The sequence below is a fragment of the Amblyomma maculatum genome, chromosome 1 (assembly GCF_055883805.1).
Source record: "Amblyomma maculatum isolate TAMU_Amacu chromosome 1, ASM5588380v1, whole genome shotgun sequence".
Lineage (NCBI taxonomy): Eukaryota > Metazoa > Arthropoda > Arachnida > Ixodida > Ixodidae > Amblyomma > Amblyomma maculatum.
The window spans coordinates 190,193,357-190,213,866 of record NC_139344.1 but is presented as its reverse complement, the minus strand read 5'-3'; the positions used below and the strand labels follow the sequence as shown (position 1 = coordinate 190,213,866).

The window sequence follows — 20,510 nt, the reverse complement described above, 5'->3', positions numbered from 1 at the left end:
CGCTCCCAACGAGGCAAAATGCACCGACTAAATTGTGTATTTTTTTCTTTTTTGAAAAATTATCCTGGGAAACGGCTGCCAATTACAATCAAAACACCAGATTTAAAGAAGAAAAAAAAAAAGACGGCTCGCGCCGCGTGATGCAAGCTGGTTACGAGAGAAGAGGGCAAATGATGAGTCCTCCTGCGCCGCCACCGAATACAATAGCGCGATTACTGTTCCCTCCTCATGCTTGCTTCATCGCTACAAAAACCGCGCACAGCTCCAGACTGAGCAGGCCAGCGCTCGATGTAATAGGTCCGCCGGAGTGCACCCCAAGCTTAGTGGAGTCCTTTCTGCCCAACTTGCTTGGGAAAGCGGAAGCCCGCGGCGCGTCCCTGAGTGCGCAATGAGGTCCTTCCCCGAACAGCTATTGGCGCGCGCTCTGATTTCCGAAGAGAAAAATAAATATCGGCAGATAGCCTTACGTGACAGTTTCGAGTCTAAAGGCTTTGAGCGAAAATTGCAGGGTACATTTGAACGCCCGCGGACTCAAAAACATCGGGGTCACAAGGAGTATATACTAACCTTGGTAATCTCATTTGTATAGTTTGGCTGATTTAGCTTCGTTTTCTCAATTTGTAGGTTCGTCAATCCTATGCTGGCCCCCTATGACAATTTTTTTTTTTTAACTTCGGTATTACGAATTTGTCAGCTTCTTGACTCTGGCAACAAAGACTCGGTACTGCGATGTGCCGGGCTCAAGTGCAACCTTCCCATCTTAAAAACTTTACATTTTATGTTGTCCCTCTGTGATACACTTTGTACGGTAGACCGACCACATCTTGATCAATAACTGTCAACCACAACACAACAAATCTGCCACCGCCGTGATCCCTTCTCGATGATACTATTCGCTGGAAATATTTTTCATTTGTCAAGGCGAGAAGCTTATCACTGGAGATATTTTCGCACTGAACAATCTGCTACCACTTTTATAATGACGCTGCCTTCAGCTAGCTCCACAAAATCTATATTATGTTACGGAGCACGGCGCTCTGCAGGCTCATCTTATTGAAATGCTTAATTATTATGTTGTGAAAATAATAGAAAGGCTACATCAGAAAAAAAAAAATATCTTCCATGCATTCATGTACTGCGATACGTTAAGAAAGACCTTTTTAACCCGAAGCAAAGAGGAGTTGGCTCGTAATTCCTTGTGCGGCATTACTTTGCTCATCATTGCGTTAGAGCGCATGAAGCATTGCTCAAAGATTTCTGGGGCGTTATTGTTTCTCCCTTTGCCATTTGCTTTCACAAAGGTTTAGATGTCGAGCGTGCGTTGCGCACTTTTTTCCAAGCAGGCAAGCGACATTGTTTCGTGGGCTGCATAAAAGCCGTAAACCTTCTTCAAATAAAACGAATAACTGCACGTTAGCGTTGAACGCAATGGCGTATCCAGGTTAAGGGTCAATCACTCCGAAGAACAGAAATGCACACACCAAGAATTCAAGGCGTCTGGACAATAAATGAGCTTTTATTGACCAAATCATTTGAAATGCTCAGAGCCGCCGAAGGAAAGTATTGAACATTATGCAGAGAGAGAGAGAGAGAGAGAGAGACTAATTTTGTCTGGAGCACCACGCGTTGCAAATTATCAACCGTTCAACCATATCAGTGGTAGCGCTCATGTTGCTTTTTTTTTTCTTTTTTTTTTTTTACAAATACTTCTAAATTTATCTAATTATATGCTGCTAGCTTGACTAGAGCAGTCGAAGTGAAGTTTACTCACCATTAAAATGCGGGCAGGTGGCCGGTCCAAGCCTCAAATACCTACGAATACAAGGAAACACAAGTTAAAGCTTCTGTACTTTAAAAGCAATTTCTAAAGCTATGCTTACAGCACCTTACTTTTTTTTCTTTCAAAACTCGGAAGCACTTTGGCATGGTGAAGCCATCGTTCTCATCACGATTAGGTTACGTAGTCGAGAAAACAAAGCAGGCGCAGGAGGCCAACAATTCTGATCACAGCAGAACGTGATAGTTGCGTGATTTTCACTGGCGTAATGCCACGTCGATTTCATCGCGTCGGCTAAGAAGATTACATGAGCGATTGCGCTCTATAGGCACTTCGTGGCACCTTCTCCACAGTGACGATCGACACGATGGCACTTGGCCCGCATGTTGCCGGCCCCAGGTGGTTCCCGCCAGTGTCAGATTGGTTTATGCAATTTGAGAAAATTGCACAAGACCTTACTCGACAAAAATGTGTGTGCCAACAAGCCCGCAACTAGCAGCTGTTCAATATGCATAAAACCATGCAGCCGGTAGCGAACCAGCTTTAACACTCCGCGAGGGAGCGACGAGTATACTATCCCGCTTCCATTGAGAGTATTGTAAAAATCTAACCCATGTAAGGCACACGCTCGAGCCAATTCCTCTTGCAACGTGAATAAGAGCATCTAAACGAGGACTTAATGGCAAGCCGCACTGCGCAAAACTGCAGCGCTTGTTTGTACAACCGTTTATAAATTTTTATGGTATATAGATTGCCACGTGACTGTTAGCACAGCGATGCCGGTCAATCACAAAGCCCCTGCGCGAATCCCACACCAGCTCCAGCTCTGAGAATAGTGAGCGGTTTCAGAGAGAGAAATTTTACAAATAAGGCTGGTTGCTGAAACACGTACAGTAAAAACTCAATTGAACGAAACCCGATTTAACGAAAGTCTCGATTTAACGAATATATTCCTATCCCCCGTCAGGCGCCCATATGGTCCAATGCATTGAGTAACTTGAAATTACGAAACCAATTTCTATCCCGATTTAACGAACTTTTTCTGGAAAAGTGAAGGTCAAAAATTATATTTGCGGTTTATTTTGTCGAAAACGCCCAAATATCTATTGAATGGGAGTCCAGCAACATCGTGGAGAAACTTGTCCCACTTTTTCCAAATTGCGAGGCGCAAAACGGGAGATTTATTGATCTGAATTCAGGTATTTTTGCAAACCATAAAAGGCCTGTCCGACGTCCCGGTGTCAGCAGCGGTACCGCATGCCGACACCGGGTCAAATTTTGGATGCCCTTGATCTGCTGCGACAGTCTGTCGGAGGAACACACTAAAAATCCGTGCGGTTCTTACTTACAAACTACAAGCAGCAAAGATTAGCGACTTCTTTGGTAGGAATGAGGTTTTTAGTCCCTTCACACCCTTCTTTCCGACACTCGCTATAGCTATCGGTTGCGGCACGCAGGCCGCAATTTCAATGTAGCAACATAGTATAGTGGATAATAGCTGCTATTACATTTCGAGAAACGTAATAGTACAACTTCCCTGGTTCATCGTATAATTTGCACTGTTGCGTCCTTTCAAAACGGAATTTCATTTTCATCGAATTTACGCTTCAGAAATATCTTGCCGCGGTACCTCTTGCCGCGGTACCGTATAATAATCGATTTTATCGGATTAAGTGACCGAGGAATGTCTCCCTCGATTTAACGAAGTTCCCCATTGAACAAAAAAATACGCGGCTTCCTTCAACATCGTTAAATCGAGTTTTAACTGTACATTCAAAAGGAAAGGCGAAACATTTGCACAGAACAGGGACTGAAACGCTCAAAGGAAGGTTACGAATGTCAATGGACTCGGCGAAGCATGTGAGGAGGTTTCAGGCTGTTGTTAAACTCCGGTGTGATGCCCGCTATGATCAACGTCCAAATTCAGGCCCTGGGGATGTGAAGCGTTTACACTTCCACGAGAGTTGTGTTCAGTCCGCGGCAGGCGAGTCCATGCCTGAAACCCCTTTCGCGTGGAAACACGCAACAGCCGGCGTTGTCGCTGCCCTATGTGTTTTCTCCATACGATGACTTCTGGAAGCCCCGGGGCCTGAAATTGTGAATAGCAATCTTCTTTTTCTCCACCTTTGCAAACATCGTATTGGGAACTCCGCTAAGCCTGGGGCAGGCACTGAGACCTCCCGCTTCTTCCAGACTATACTGGCGGTTGCTAAAAGTCCTAACACGGGGTGGAGAATGTGACTTGTGCGTGGAGATCGAAGAGATTCGAACTTCAACAGCACTATTTTTATGCACCTTGCTCGTTGTGTAGTGTATCTTCTGACATTTCCGAGTGCTTTCAACGCTCAAGATGAGTTAGCGTGCATGAGAATAGGCCTGATGGACAAATGGAAATTTAAACTTAATTTAAATGGCACGAAACCGCGCAGAAACGGGACAGGAAAGAGAGCTCTGTGTGCGTCGTCCTTTTCTTCTCGCACCTCTAACGCTTTCGTTTTCCACCATGTGTAAACTGTTCAACAACAGACGGTCATGAAAGCCAAGCAGACGCCAACGATAAAACGAGGAAGATAAAAGCTACAAGCTACAAGGTAAAAGCTACAAGAAATATCGTTCCCGACCAGACACACTTTGAGCAGATCACATTCATTCATTCATTCATTCATTCATTCATTCATTCATTCATTCATTCATTCATTCATTCATTAATTAATTAATACTGTCAGCCACCATAAGGGGCTGTAACAGGAGTGGAAAATACAAAACGAAAAATGAGCAATATAGAACACGATGAAAATCAATAGTCAATCAAAAATTGTCTCTGAATACACACACAAACAAAACAAAAACGAATTACACAGAAATCAGAACAACAGCCATCCTACACAACAGCAATAGAACCTCATCACCCTGTGGTAGAGCCATAGATGAAATTTTCTAAATGGCGTACAAATTCAGATAATGATGATGATCGAACAGCAGAATCTGGAAGAGAGTTCCAGTCCTTACAAGTTCGCGGGAAATAACTAAACTTGAAGCAATTATTTTTTATAGCCGGCAATGGAATGAACCTACTATGACGATGCCTTGATGTCTCATTAGTTTTGATCTCAAAGTAGTCTGATTTATTAATTTTTAGATAATTATTGATAATGAGGTAAACAGTTTTTAGTCTTTCATACCTGGTTCTGCTTTCTAACATTGGTAGTTGGGCTTGTTGGCAGAGGTCTGTTGAAGAATGGTTACGGCGGTATTTATTATATATAAACCTTGCAGCGAGCCGCTGAATCATACCTAGCTTGTGAATGTTAGTTGCTATGTGAGGATCCCATACTACTTTGGCATATTCAATAATTGGTCTGACTAGGGTTCTGTAAGCCAGGCACTTTACATCCGGGGTAGCACTGTGCATTGTGCGCCTCAGGTACCATAATGTTTTTAAAGCTTTGGAGATTACATTTTCAATGTGGGTATTCCATCGTAGGTCTGATGTAAAAGTTAAGCCTAGGTATTTATACTGATCAACTCTTTCGAGCATGTAACCATTTATTTGATAATTGAAATTAAGAACATTCTTTTTCCTAGTTACTGACATGAACACAGACTTTTTTAAGTTTAACTCCATCTGCCAGTCGTTACACCAATTGACTATTCTTTGTAGGTTTAAATTTAATTTAATCTGATCATCAATCGTATTTACGCTACTGTACAACACGCAGTCGTCAGCAAACAGTCTTATTGGAACATCAATGCTACTTTGCAAATCATTAATAAAGATGAGAAAGAGGAGTGGGCCTAAAACGGTACCCTGCGGCACACCAGAAGCAACAGGAAGAGTGCTAGATTCACAACCTCTAACAAATACATACTGTTCACGAGAGGATATATACGCAGAAAACCACTGTGTGAGTGTTTGATTTTTAAAGACCGCATTAACCTTATATAACAATTTTTGGTGTGAAACTTTATCAAATGCTTTCGCAAAGTCAAGGTATATAATGTCTGTTTGACCACGCGAATTTATTGCTACTGCGAGGTCATTAACTATTTCTATTAGTTGGGTAGTTGTGGACAGTCCCTTTCGGAAGCCATGCTGGCGATAAATTACTAGAAATACGCAACCGAAACAAAGAGTAATTGCTTTTTTGACGCAAACTGTTTGCTCCGAGCGGACTATGAAAAAGCAAAACAAAACACATGATAACCATGCATTCAGATAATTAACAAAACTTCACTATGACTTTTTAAGCTAACAGTCTGGTTATAAGGAACAAAGAGCAGTCTACAGGAATGAAGAGGACGATGCCATGCAATTTTTTTTAATAAAAAAGAAAAACGTTTCCTACAGCCCTGCAGCATGGGAAAGACTTATTTTTATTTTATTTTTGCGCAGAATCGAAACAAGGCGCTGAGGTACGCAGAAGGCACGCAGGAAGTTCAGCGCACACGCAACGTCCGCTATTGTAATGCCTTCGGCACCCAATTCGAACAGTCTGTGTCACTGCATCGTGGCATGCATTTTCTTTGCGTGACAGCGTATACAGCTCGCTCCGCTAAAAATCTGCCGTCATGGCCGTAGACGACGGCCGGGCAAAATTCTGATTAGCCGGCATCTTCATGACATCGCAACTACGTTAATTCGCGCGGGGATTTCGAACACCCCACATTCAAATAAAGCTAACGAATTAGGTGAGGGCCCTAATAAAGCCAAAACTGGCGAGGAGGTTCCTGTAATGTGGGCAATTGAGAAAATAGGAGGAATTGAATAGAAGCGTTTTTCGCCTTTGGTTCTAACCAACGCCCCCTGCAGGTCAGGCGGGCAAGCAACACTATAGGCCACAAATGTCATTAGTAACAGGTGCGTTAGCAACCGCTTCATCCTTCAAGTTCTCCTACATTGCCTATTCAGCAAAACAAACTACCACTCCCTCCCTACCTCTCTCTACACGCACACACAGGTACAGAATGAATGCATATATATATATTGTAGTGTGGTAATCTTCATCGTTATTGCCACTGACATGCATCGCGTGCTGGCGCTCTCGAGGACGAAGAAGTTGGTCGTTGTCTTCGTGATTCGATACGCCTGACGCTCCGCTGCGAATGCATCCTGAGCAGCTGAATCCCTCTGCGTGGACTGAATAAACACACCCCCTACAATATATATATATATATATATATATATATATATATATATATATATATATATATATATATATATATATATATATATAGATTCAGCGGTCTAAACGTCGAGTCAGATAAAATGTTTAATTTAATGAAACGTACACTAGTCTTCTGTGTATACTTTTTAATTGTTTAATCAGTTAAGTACGTCTGGATCAATATATATATATGTATGAAGGAAAGAAGCCAACAGTCGGCGAGGCCAAGGAAAGCGTTGGGGATGGTACTTTATGTATTTTTTTTAACGTTTACTTGGATAATCACAGAAATTAGTAATGTAATCTGTTTAGGGGAAAGATAATTAAACACAAAGTAGAAGAAAAAACAACGTGCCGATGGTGGGAACCGAACCCACGACCTCCGAATATCGCGTCCGGTGCTCTTCCAACTGAGCTACATCGGCCGCTGTCCCCCCTGCTACTTGCTTGGGTATTTATGTTGTCTATATACGAACCTTGAGAGTGTTCACCAGCGCCACCCTCAGCCATAGCGGCGGACGTGGAACGTCCTTTGTTACCGCCAGCGTCGCGTAGAACGTGATCAAGAGCGAGGGCGAAAGCTGTGCTAGAACCCTCTTACGCTACCTATGGCTTCAAGACTAGACTGCTAGGCACCATCGGCACCATCGGCACGTTGTTTTTTCTTCTACTTTGTGTTTAATTATCTTTCCCCTAAACAGATTACATTACTAATTTCTGTGATTATCCAAGTAAACATTAAAAAAAAAGACATAAAGTACCATCCCCAATTGGTTTAATAAGTATATAGCGGGTAATATAGACGAATTCTATAGTATTAATGAGAGGGTTGCAGGCATCGTAATTAGGCTTAATAAGCGGTATAAACTGAAGGTTGTACAGGCCTATGCACCTACATGTAGTTATGATGACCAGGCAGTTGAAAGCTTCTATGAAGATGTAGAATCGGCAATGCGAAAAGTAAAGACGCAGTATACTGTACTAATGGGCGACTTTAATGCCAAGGTAGGGAAAAAACAGGCAGGAGGCAAGGCAGTAGGTGACTATGGCATTGGTTCTAGGAATAGCAGGGGGGAGTTACTAGTTAAGTTTGCAGAGCGCAATAACTTACGAATCATGAATACCTTCTTCAGCAAACGGAAGAACCGAAAATGGACATGGAAAAGTCCTAACGGAGAGACTAAAAATGAAATCGACTTCATAATGTGTTCAACCCCCGCCATTGTGCAGGATGTAGAGGTAATCGGGAAAGTTCGATGTAGTGACCACAGGATGGTGAGGTCCCGAATTAGCCTAAATCTGAAGAAGGAACGCAATAGATTAGTAAGAAAGAAACCCATCAACGAATTAGCGGTGAGGGGGAGGGCAGAAGAGTTCAGGATCTCGCTACAGAATAGGTATTCAGCTCTAACTGAGGATGGCGACATTACCCTAGAGGCAAGGAATAATAATTTCAGAGATATCATTACTGAGTGCGCGGTAGAAGTAGGCGGTAGGATAGTTAGAGAGGATACCGGTAAGCTGTCTAAGGAGACGAAAGATTTGATTAAGAAACGACAGAGTATGAAAGCTTCCAATCCAACAGACCAGATCGAATTGGCCGAGATATCAAAGCTAATCAATAAGCGCAAGGTGGCCGATATAAGGAAGTATAACATGGAGAAAATTGAGCATGCTGTAAAGAACGGGGGAAGCCTTAAAGCGGTAAAGAAGAAATTGGGCATAGGCAAAAACCAGATGTATGCGATAAGGGACAAGGCGGGCAACGTCATCACTAATATGGAAAAGATAGTCAAAGTAGCCGAGGAGTTCTATACAGATCTCTACAGTAGCCAAAGTAGTCAGGACCGTAATGAGATTGGCGATAGGGAAAAACAGTCAGACGTTCCACCAGTGACGAAGGACGAGGTCAAGAAAGCACTAGAAACTATGAAAAGGGGGAAATCAGCTGGAGAGGATCGGATAACTACAGATTTGCTGAAGGACGGGGGGGATATCGTGCTAGAAAAACTGGCCACCCTGTATACGCAGTGCCTGGTGTCATCGACGGTACCGGAAGCATGGAAGAATGCAAACATTATCCTCATTCACAAGAAAGGGGACTCTAAGGACCTTAAAAATTACAGACCAATCAGCTTACTGTCTGTTACGTATAAGGTATTTACTAAGGTAATCGCTAATAGAATCAGGACAACCTTAGACTGCAATCAAGCAAAGGATCAAGCAGGGTTTCGGAAACGGTACTCTACTATCGATCATATACATGCCATCAATCAGGTGATAGAAAAAGGCTCGGAATATAATCAGCCCTTATACATAGCATTCATTGATTACGAAAAAGCATTTGACTCAGTTGAAACCTCGGCGGTGATGCAGGCATTGCGAAATCAGGGGGTAGACGAGCCGTACGTGAAAGTGCTGGAAGATATATATAGTGGCTGCACAGCAACCATAGTTCTGCATAAAGAAAGTAACAAAATTCCCATAAAGAAAGGTGTTAGGCAAGGAGACACAATCTCCCCAGTACTATTCACAGCTTGTTTAGAGGAAGTATTCAGAGACTTGGAATGGGAGCAGTTAGGGATAAGGGTAGATGGAGAATACCTCAGTAATCTGCGATTTGCTGATGACATTGCCTTGCTAAGCAACTCGGGAGATGAACTGCAAATAATGATTGATGACCTAGACAGGAAAAGTAGAAAGGTAGGCTTGAAAATCAATATGCAGAAGACTAAGGTAATGTTCAACAGTCTCGGGAAGGAACAGGAGTTTACATTAGGTAGCGAAATACTGGAAGTAGTAGGCGAATATAACTACTTAGGACAGGTAGTAACCGCAGATCCGGACCATGAAAAGGAAATAACAAGAAGAATAAGATTGGGATGGAGCGCATTTGGCAAGCACTCGCAGATTATGACTAGCAGCTTACCGGTATCGCTCAAGAGGAAAGTATACAACAGTTGCATCTTGCCTGTACTCACCTATGGGGCTGAAACGTGGAGGCTAACCAAGAGAGTTCTACTTAAGTTGAGGACAACCCAGAGGGCTATGGAACGAAAAATGGTAGGGGTAACATTAAGAGATAGAAAGCGTGCAGAGTGGGTCAGAGAAATAACGCAAGTTAACGACATTCTAGTGGAAATTAAGAAGAAGAAATGGACATGGGCAGGACATGTAGTGCGAAGAGAGGATAACCGATGGTCGCTGAGGGTAACAAACTGGATTCCAAGGGAAGGAAAGCGTAGCAGGGGGCGGCAGAAAGTTAGGTGGGCGGATGAGATTAAGAAGTTCGCTGGGGTCAAGTGGATGCAGCTAGCACAGAACCGGGTTAAGTGGAGAGATATGGGAGAGGCCTTCGCCCTGCAGTGGGTATAATCAGGCTGATGATGATGATGATGATGATGAATTGGTTTGACTGAGCTAGGGCTGGCCGTCATCCGCAGTCATCAAAAAGCGGCCGCCGAGGCCGGCCCGCATCCATGGGCGCAGTATAGTCGAGCACCTCAACCACTGCGCCACCCCGACGGGGAGAAAGGAAGAAATTGTAAGGGAAAGAGGTACCGTAGAATATTTTCTGCAGAATCATTTCCATCACCTAGGACATTCAGGTGCACTGACATATCACTGCGCCCGTTACTAAAAGCTGAACCGTAAGCAAAACGGTACCTTCGCACGTCTTAACCGCGGTTGAAGCAGTTATACCCCGGGTAATTATATATATATATATATATATATATATATATATATATATATATATATATATATATATATATATATATATATATATATATATGAAGGAAAGAAGCCAACAGTCGGCGAGGCCAAGGAAAGCATTGGGGATTGTACTTTGTCTAATTTTTTTTTTAAACTTTTACTTCGATAATTACATAAATTATATACATTACTAATTTATGTAATTATCGAAGTAAAAATTAAAAAAAAAAAATAGACAAAGTACCATCCCCAATGCTTTCCTTGGCCTCGCCGACTGTTGGCTTCTTTTCTTCATGTATTATAACGAGCACCCTCATTTCCCCTTAATTGATCTGCTTGTAGCTTACGGGGGTCTCGGTTCAGGCAGTCTTGAAGCCATAGGTAGCGTAAGAGGGTTCTAGCACAGCTTTCGCCCTCGCTCTTGACCACGTTCTACGTGACGCTGGCGGTAACACAGGACGTTCCACGTCCGCCGCTTTGGTTGAGGGTGGCGCTGGTGAACACTCTCAAGGTTCGTGTACAGACAACATTAATACCCAAGAAAGTAGCAGGGGGGACAGCGGCCGATGTAGCACAGTTGGAAGAGCACCGGACGCGATATTCGGAGGTCGTGGGTTCGGATCCCACCATCGGCACGTTGTTTTTTCTTCTACTTTGTGTTTAATTATCTTTCCCCTAATAGGTTACATTACTAATTTATTAAATTATCGAAGTAAAAATTTAAAAAAAATTAGACAAAGTACAATCCCCAATGCTTTCCTTGGCCTCGCCGACTGTTGGCTTCTTTTCTTCATGTATTATAACGAGCACCCTCATTTCCCCTTTATATATATACAGACAGGATGTCACACACCTTTCCCGATTATCTAATTTATCGCCCGCATGCTGTGCGATGTCAGTGCACGCTAAAGAGCCTCATGTGGCGGAAATTTCTGGAGGCCTCCACTACAGCGTCTCTCATAGCCTGAGTCGCGCTGGGACGTTAAACCCCACAAAACAAAACAAACCATATTCCCTTCCCATACGGCGCGGGTAAGGCGTCCAGCAAGAAGCGTGAAATATACGGAGTCTTTGCTTTAACAGACAACAATTTGAAAAAAAAAAAAAAAAAAGGGGGGGGGGGGGGGACTAAATTGGTTTACAGGAGTGGAGAGGCGCAGTAACTGTCGCACTACTCGGTGGAGATCTGAAACATGCCGTGAGGGACGGGAGGAAGGTGCGATTGAAAAAAAAAAAGAAAGAGGTGTCTTAGTGGAGGGCCCCGGAATAATCCCCGCTAGTTACGAAGTATCTAGACCAAATCCGAGCGTCACCGAAAGCAGTGTTTCATAAGTGAGCTGATGGTGGCTCCACCTATGGGCTGACAAAGAAAAACGTCCAACTGGGGATATTTAACGTGCACTGACATCGCAAAGCACATGGACACATTTGCAATTTACGCAGAGTCTGCATGGCGTCTGTATACTGTGGAATGTTAGCGGGCGTTAAAAGAACCAAAACGGCCGAAACTTCCGGATTCTTGTACTACGGCGTATCTCATAAACTGAGTCGCTTTGGGATGTTAAATCATAGAAACTAAACTAAACCAAAGTTTTTAGTTTGTTTTGGAGAAAGCAAAGCGCAGTATCCGTCTCACTCCTCGGTGGACACGAAGCGGACACACAAGCGTTAGGCGATTTTGCTAGGCTCTGAACCTCCGGATTAGTTCGTTCGCACTAACGAACACAACCAAGACATTCGCTGCTAGAGCAGTTTTAATGACGTTTCGGCTGCGGTCTTGTCAAGAGCCGGACTCCGGAGATCCGCCGACACCAAAGAAAGCATAGTTTTTTTTTTTTTTTTGTGTGTGTGTGGGGGGGGGGGGGGGGGGGGGAGGGGTAAATGCGGCATGAAAATTTTCTAGCAGGCACACTTATTCTTGGGCATTTTATTTTTTTTCTTTCCATCTGAAAGGGTGCAGCGGGGCACAGCCGGAGGAGGTAACTACGGAGGCCAAACGCGCGTCGCGTTCGTCAGCAGCTGCGCTGCATCAACGCAGCGCCCCAAGACATGCCACCGAACACGGCACATTCAGTCGAGGCTCAGTGCGCTAGGTGTCTGTGATTCGGACAGAAAGTTTCGGGAGGCGCTTGAGGTTATGTATTTATTTATCACATTATCAAACAAAAAAAGGGAAAAAAAAGAAAAAGTAATAAAAATGAAGGATGTCCGAGTTAAGACATCCTCTCCATAAAACAGCTATATAGCCCGATGCAACTCAAGAGCGCAGCGGCAGATACCCCTCAAAGGAGGCCCTCCATCCAACGGCGTCGGCCGATTCTGCTTTCGGACCTGCTAGTTTGACGTTGTAGGGTGTGACGTATGAAAGGGGATCAACTGTGACGTCACGAAAATCGTTGAATGCCTTTGGCTGGGAAGAACCTTTTTTGAAGGGCATTTTCCGCCTCTTTCGTGAGTCGTATCTGACTGTAGTAGTGTTCAGACCAAAGGTGAGTGAAAAGAATCACCAGAACGAAAAACAAAAGCACCTTCTATCCGAGGGCATGCTTGCTGTTGACTGGTATCAGGAGCACTGGTTTACAGTGGCGAAACAACAAATGAAAAAAAAGGGGGGGGGGGGGGGGGAGGGGGGGAAGAATCAAAGAAAGATGTCGAACTTTGAAGATTTCGCAGTTGAGAAAAAAAAATCGTCATGACCGAGAACATAAAACTTAGTTGGCATAAACTTGTATGCCAACTAATCAATGTCCTCTGTCAACACTACAGTTGGTGACCGTCCGAAGTGCACATCAGTGACATGCCACAAGTACAGTATGTCCAGCACACCATGCAGTCCTACTTGCGCTCAGGCCTGTTCCTATTTACTGGTACTTCGAATTTGCACCAAATGGTGACGCCCCAAGTTGAGATTGGTCCTCCATTTGTGGATTCACTGGTTTGAATTGCTCTGCTGAGTACCTGGTGAACAATATTCCTACACCTTCAATCAAGGCCAACAAAACACCACCTATAACTGCAGATGTTCGTCATTTCGACGAACAGTGCGCCGTGTGTTCGATTATTCAACTTCTGCCAGGTTCGGGGCTCGAAACCGGGATCCTCGCTTGTTTGGTGCATCAGTTCCCCCCCCCCCCCCCTTTTTTTTTTTATGCTTCTCTTGTCGAGCTCAGCGAAGGTCAGTGGCAGTAGCTATACCAGTTAAGCTAACCCAGCTGAGCTAACGTGTACGTTAATGGATGGTTACTCCCTCAAATGGAATATATACTCCGTTCTCGGAAGTTCCCTCAGGCAAATTAAAAAAAGAAGAAGAAAAAAGAAGTGTCTCTGGACAGGAATTTGTAATGATACATTCCCCGGCTTATCGCTTTTCCCGCATTACCATTGACAGCGTCCACCTGTCACGTCAGTGTTAACAACCAACAATTATTAATGGCGTTTGCTGGCTGTGATAATAAAGGTAGATTTGATGAATGACAGACGCAACAACGGGAAAAGAATGATTTCAAAACACGTCCGGTGGCGACTTCCGTAGACAGGCGATGAGCCCGAATTCGAGCCCCGTATACAAGGACGAATTTTTTTCTGCGCCTTTTCACTTCCTCTCTGTCTCACATAATTCCAGGAGCAAGGTAAAGAACAAGAAAGTAAATGATAGATCAGTATTCGAGCGCACTAGGCCTTGCAGCTTGGGCTTACTTTATGGTGTAGTCGACTAAAAATGAAGTCGGTCCGACCGCCTATACGGGGCACAACGGGCTACCTAACTTGGGCTTTCGGTAGTTTGGGACTGGCCTAAGAACGTGAAAAACAATAAGCCACACAGCATGCCTGCACAACAGCCTTGCAACTTGCGCTCCATGAATGCAACATTGACGCGTCCGCTTAGAAACTCGGGCATGCATTTAATTAACGCGTCCTCGGGCGCTTAACTGCTTGCACTAAATTTGCACAGCTTCTCAAGCGATATCTGCCGCTTGGATGCTTCTGAAATGCTATAGAAGCGCAAAGTTGCGCATAAATTTTAAGCGTCTGTATTTGTGTGCGCAGGTGGGCCGCCGTCTCGAGGGGCATGCCGGAACTACGACGAGAGCGACGCTTGCCACATGTGGACGGAGACACCGGATGTATACTGTCGACGTGAATAAAACTACAAGTGAAGGCAGCGACGACTCTCCTGTGTTGTCTTTACAGTGACGCGCCAGGCGGCGCGGCCTTTGATGCTGAGGGGTAGGGTACACAATCTGTATGTTATAAAAATTCGTTCTAGCCATCGCACGACATATTTTCACGGTGGCACTCATCGGCGCACACTATGTGCACTGCCAGGCGTAGCACTATATACATGGCCGCGTATTGGTCGGAGGACAGGCTATCCCAAAAGCCAGATGAGCTTGGAAGATGAGGAAGAAGTAACACAGAAAGAAAATGCTCCGACGTGGGTATGTGCCATAACGACTGAGGAGATCATCATCATCATCAATATGGGCTCAGTGGAGTACGAGGCAGTGCATTTGTGCGGAGGTTACACCAAGAACTTCGCGTGTGTCAATATTGGGAATCTCTGCTTCCTCCCCCCCCCCCCCTTTTTTTTTTCCTTTGCTGCGTCATCATGAAGTGGTTTATTGAAAAATATTAAAATATGAAGGAAATGATTTGTCTTTTTCAGCCTTCCTGCTGTCCAAACATAAGCGGACATGTCTGAGGAGCTGGTCTTGGCCTCTGGAGCCGCTTATCTGATTTTCTTTAATTAGGCGCTGTCAGTTTCCACAATCCTCCATGGACCTTAACCCTTTTAATTTGCTATCGCGACCTTCAGAGACACAGGTTACGAGGTCTACAGTGGCCGCCAGACAACTCAATGCACCGTCTTATCCGTTCAGCAACTTAAACACACTTGACGTCAGCACAATAAAACACGCAGAATTGCTTTTTTGCAGGGAAAGAGAGATAGATAGGAAACGCATACATAGGTTGCATGTTGTTCACTGTTTGGGTGCTCTTTTTTTCTTTAGACACCATGCTAATTAATACCATCGTGGATAATTAGCCGTTTCGATCTGCTTGCAAATATAGACACGGGTGCCAAGCAAGTGACGCGTTCCAGCCCAGTTAGCGCACAGTAGAAAGCCCATGACTTTCTCTATTCTACCAACGAATGGAAAAGGACGAAACCTAAACAGATTCTCACAAGACCCCATGCTCCCATTATCCAAAGGCTCTACAAAAATACACACGCGCTTAAAAAAAAAAAAAAAAAAAAAAAAAAAGTTTTTTTTTTTTTTTTTTTTAGGTGAATTTGTCAGTTGCCGCTGTCGCCTAGCAGCGAAATGTGGCCCTTTAATCAGCAGCCCTGCTCTGTGATATGTACGAACGTAAAGGAGATTATTTTAACGCCAACCTGTGATGCTCCCTCAGATGACGAAAGGACTGCATGCGTGTGTAATTTTTTTTTTAACATATTCGCGAAAACAGGGAAGAGCACAGTTGCAGGACTGAAGCAAATTTGCCCGCTCCGCTGTATATAGAACGACGCGGAAACCTCCACAGATTCTGCCCAGCTTCCACGGAGAAAGAAAAACGAAAGAAAGGGAGAAAAAAATACCGAAAAAAGGTCCTCCACGCTCACGTGCCTTCATAGGAAGAAAGCGGGCATACGATATCTCAACGAAATACCTCGCGCGATGCAAAATATCGCTTCAGCTGCTCACGAAGGTCGCGGCGACGTGCAGCGTTTCTCCGTAAATAGAAATATTTCGCCATCCCAGCTACGAAAATTTGCTCGAGGATAAGTGCGCTGTGCCCGGCCTTCATGCTCCGGTCCCGGCTATGGGAGATTGCTTTCGTGAGAGCGCTCTGATTGATCCAGGGTGGCAGGCACACACTGACCGAGCTGACGCAGAGCACAACGCGCAGTGATGACACTAGTCCGGAACTTATCAATCCTGTATGTAGCGGACGATGGTTGGCGTTAGCTAAAGGAAAGGGCGAAATGTTTACGGCCAGGGAAGACAAGGTTGCGAGGCAAGAGAAAGGCTGTCGCAGCCGCATGTCTTGCGACACTACCCTGCAAGTGACTGAGAAACGAACTTAAGGCCTGTCAAGCTACTGGCCACGCAGAACTGACAGTGTAAAAAGCGAGACGCCACAACGAGCGGGCGGAATCATTCGACATCACGCTTGCCTTCATTTGCAATCCCGCTTTCATGAAACATATGCACGACTCGGTTTAGTTCCTATTCCGAAGAGTAAACAAACGCGAACGAGTGCTCGCGCACTGAAGACTTTTGCAACCCCTGAGTCGAGTCGGGCCGACCAGGGTTCGCAAATGAGATCCGATATAGCGGCCACATTTCCATCTAGCCAGAGGGCGGCTAGTGACCGTTTATTGACAGCTCACTTTTCCCACTTTACTCGCTCGCGCTACACGCGGAAATTTCAACATTTCAGCTCAGGTATCTCGAATTTGTTCCGCCAAGGGATACAGTGGGCGCACGAAAAGAAAGTGTCTTCAGCGGTGATAAAAAGATGCTTTGACAGCTGCGCCAACGTGTTCATTGCCACCCTCTCCTTTCTTAGAAGGTTGCCCGAGAGCGATGAGGGCGAAATGTAACCGAGCTGACACGTAAATTTCCACGTTTCACGCGAAGAGCGATCGACAAGCGAAAGACTCTCAACCTCTCCACGTGCGCGACCTGTTGCGCAACGCGCCTCGCTCGGCGACACCGCCAAGGACGCTGCTGCGATGAAACTCCGCCTAGCGCGCGTGCACTACTCGCGTCATCGATCACGCCGGCTCGGCGAGCAGCTGCGAGCGTACAGAGCTCGCGCGGCGGATTCGAAACCGGCGCTCGACATAAGGTGCATGACGTGGTCAATTCGGCCGCGAGGAACTCCTTAGGAAGGACCACATTCCATTATCGAACTGGCATGCTGAACTTCCCAACGAAAGGCACCCAAAGGGCTCGATAGAAAATCCTATTCGCAATCTAAGATTGTTCGCAACTTCGGCCGATGTTATTTCCGCTCAGTCAACGGGTGCTGAGCGGGCCCCGCGTGAGGTAAGACACAAAGACAGCCCAGCTGAGCTGGTTCGAATTAAAAATAAGCGGGGGAAAAAAAGAAAACATTTCTTCCCCTGAAAGGTTACACGCCTTGCGCAGTGTCGGATTGTGAAAGCCACAAAGAAGGAGACTCGCATTGTTTCGAAACTTTCCCCGCGATTTGCAAACCTTCTTACGCCATACGTAGGTGCTGCGCAATGAAGTTCTGCGACGGCGGGCTAGTATATATAGAGAAAAATCCCTACAGTTCGCACAGCGCCCTGACCCGATAGTCAACTAACATTCTAGCCCATAGATGATTTCGGCCAGCCCTTGATAGGCAGTAAGACTGAATACAGTACATGTATTCACAATGATATACGGCAGCAGTGACCAGCCGCAACACCTCCGGTGTCAATTGCATTTGTATCGTGAATTTGGCTTCGACGTAGGCTTTGTTCACTCACTTCCAGGCAACGTCGCGTCGCTAGTTACATAACTTTCCACTCAGAGGTTGTCACCAAAGGCCCAGTAGCTGTTTCAGCAACTGATTGAAGTAGTGTCATAGCCGTTGCTGGATAGGCGATCGCAATTGCGGCGTTAGCGTGGCGTGACATGGTCCATAGGGTCACGAAGAGTTGGACACGACTGAACTGAACTGAGGAAATGATTAGGACCTAAACAAGCCCGTCGTACAGGGATCCTTTCACATGAAGTGTAAGCCAAGATAATGTATAAGCAATGATGCCGCAAATAAGTATTTTGTCTCCCAGGCATATCTCTTTCTTCACGCTTGTGCGCGGAGTAAATTCCGTGCTTGTTGGCACTGACAACGGCGGTCGAAATGAAGAGAGTTTACGGGCATGCAGGTTTCAGAAACCAAAGCTGCCGTCGAGAGGATGTATAACAAGCCATCCCTTTTATTTTCTCTCTCTCTCTCTCTCTCTCTCTCTCTCTCTCTCTCTCTCTCTCTCTCTCTCTCTCTCTCTGTCGTTTGCGAACAAACCACTGCTTAGGCCTACCGCGAGTAAAATCCGCTTGGACGCGTCGACTAGCACGCGTACTGTTGAGCAGCCATGTCCGTTATAGTTAGAAATTCCCTCAAATTGCGCCCGACGTTTCGACTTCCACGGGTCATGCAAACGGTGAATTCAGCGCCGCAGCCGATGCGCTGCCATCGGAGTGCTCGGCACGCTTTCGACGCCGCCGCACTCTGGTCGCCAGAGCCAATCCAGACGCTCAAGTCGACGCGCGCAATTCAAACGCGCTCCTTTGGGGCTGTATCCGGAAGGTCCAAAATTCCGCGGACCCTCGCGCTGTGTGGAATGTGAAGTTGCGCGTGTAGCTGCCAGTATGAGCTGAACGCAGGTAGGCAGGAAACGCAATCGAGAGAGACGATTCGTCCGCGCAAACAAATGTCGATTGCAGAGCGCAATTCTGCCCTGAAAAATATCGCGATGATACATCGTGGCCCAGTCCGGCACACGAAACTTGGAACGGGTGCCCCCTCCTCCACCCCTTCCAACCTAGTGTGTTCACAGACTATGTGATGGTTCTTCGCACAGCAGCTTACGTCGCCTAGACGCACGACCCGAGCCATTGTGCAATGCCGTGATTTGCGGTGATGGACGTAACGCGCTGGAGAGCAACCCACGCCCCAACTCATATGAGCAGAGAAGATTTTATACAGAAACGAACTATTCCCACGAACCGAAATAGCGGACTCAGGATATTGCCAGGGCGAACTCGGCAGCGCCGCGCACTCACACCGCTTCGCCCCCGGTCGAAGCCCACGCACATTACGAATATGGCTGCACATAACACAATATTATCATATACTCCGAGCTTTATGATTCAAGATCAGTACCCCAGCAGTCTTTCGCGGACAAGATTTTTGGTTCCTGGCCTTGATGTAAGGGTTTAAGTTTCGGGCAAAGTCGGTAGCCAGACCGTGCTCACGACACTACCAGTGTTCTTCGTCGTTATGTATGCTGCAGCGCCAGTACGGATGACGAGAGATCACGACTCGAGGCAGGCTAGATTCCGTAGATTTCGGCTATGAAATTTTCAGTTTTATTTACTCCGATTCGTAGAAACGCCGGTGAACGTAGAAGCGTAAATTATGCGCCAGAGCCAAAACTGTTGCGGCCTATCAGAAAACGGGGCTCGATACCGAGCCAGCTCACCTTTTTCGTGAGTAAACCCCCCGACGCCGACTTCGGGGGACGATAGACCAAGCACAGCGCTCAGCGCGCTCGCAGCTCTGTCTCCTCCCGGTTGTCTTGGCACGTGCCGCACTCGTCCTCTACGCCCCTCACTCAGCGACGAAGGCTCCACGTGCCGAACGCTCGCGGCGTCGGCACGTGTACTCCGGAGCGGAGCTCACGGAGCGGCTCCGCGCGCGTCGCACAACCGAACACCGGAAAAGGCCGGCACTCGTTCTGAAAGGATGGCTTTCATGCGCTCATTCGGCAATCAACTGCAAGATTTAGTGGCAATTTAATATTTGAAATGTCCTAAAGTCGATAATTTTCCCAGGTACTGAAAGTTAGCGCACGAATCTGCCGGTTACCTAGCGGCCACACCGCGATCGAAGGGGCAGCCGCTCCGTTGCTTTCACCTCCAAATCAACCTCCGAGCGGCGTGACGTCAAAGGCCATGTGATAGTGGCGAAGCTCCGCCTACTTCTCGTGTCGAGAAGGGCGTGCGCTCGCTCGCAGGAACAGCCACGGCGCGTGGCTTGAGGGCAAGGACAGTGAAGGAGAGTACGCGCGCAGTTGCCTAGCGGAACGCTGCCGTTACCTTCGAACGCGG

At 46.0% G+C, this 20,510-nt stretch overlaps 1 long non-coding RNA gene across 1 annotated transcript in view; it reads right to left on the bottom strand.

The window, feature by feature from the left end:
- LOC146205212 (uncharacterized) overlaps positions 1 to 20,309 on the bottom strand; it is a 43,383-nt gene extending 23,074 nt beyond the window's left edge. Inside the window, exons 1-2 of the long non-coding RNA XR_014704160.1 lie at positions 19,883 to 20,309; positions 1,772 to 1,812 (exon numbers count right to left, since the gene is read on the bottom strand). This is a non-coding gene — a long non-coding RNA (uncharacterized LOC146205212). The remainder of the gene's footprint in view (positions 1 to 1,771; positions 1,813 to 19,882) is intronic.
- Positions 20,310 to 20,510: the final 201 nt, after the last annotated feature.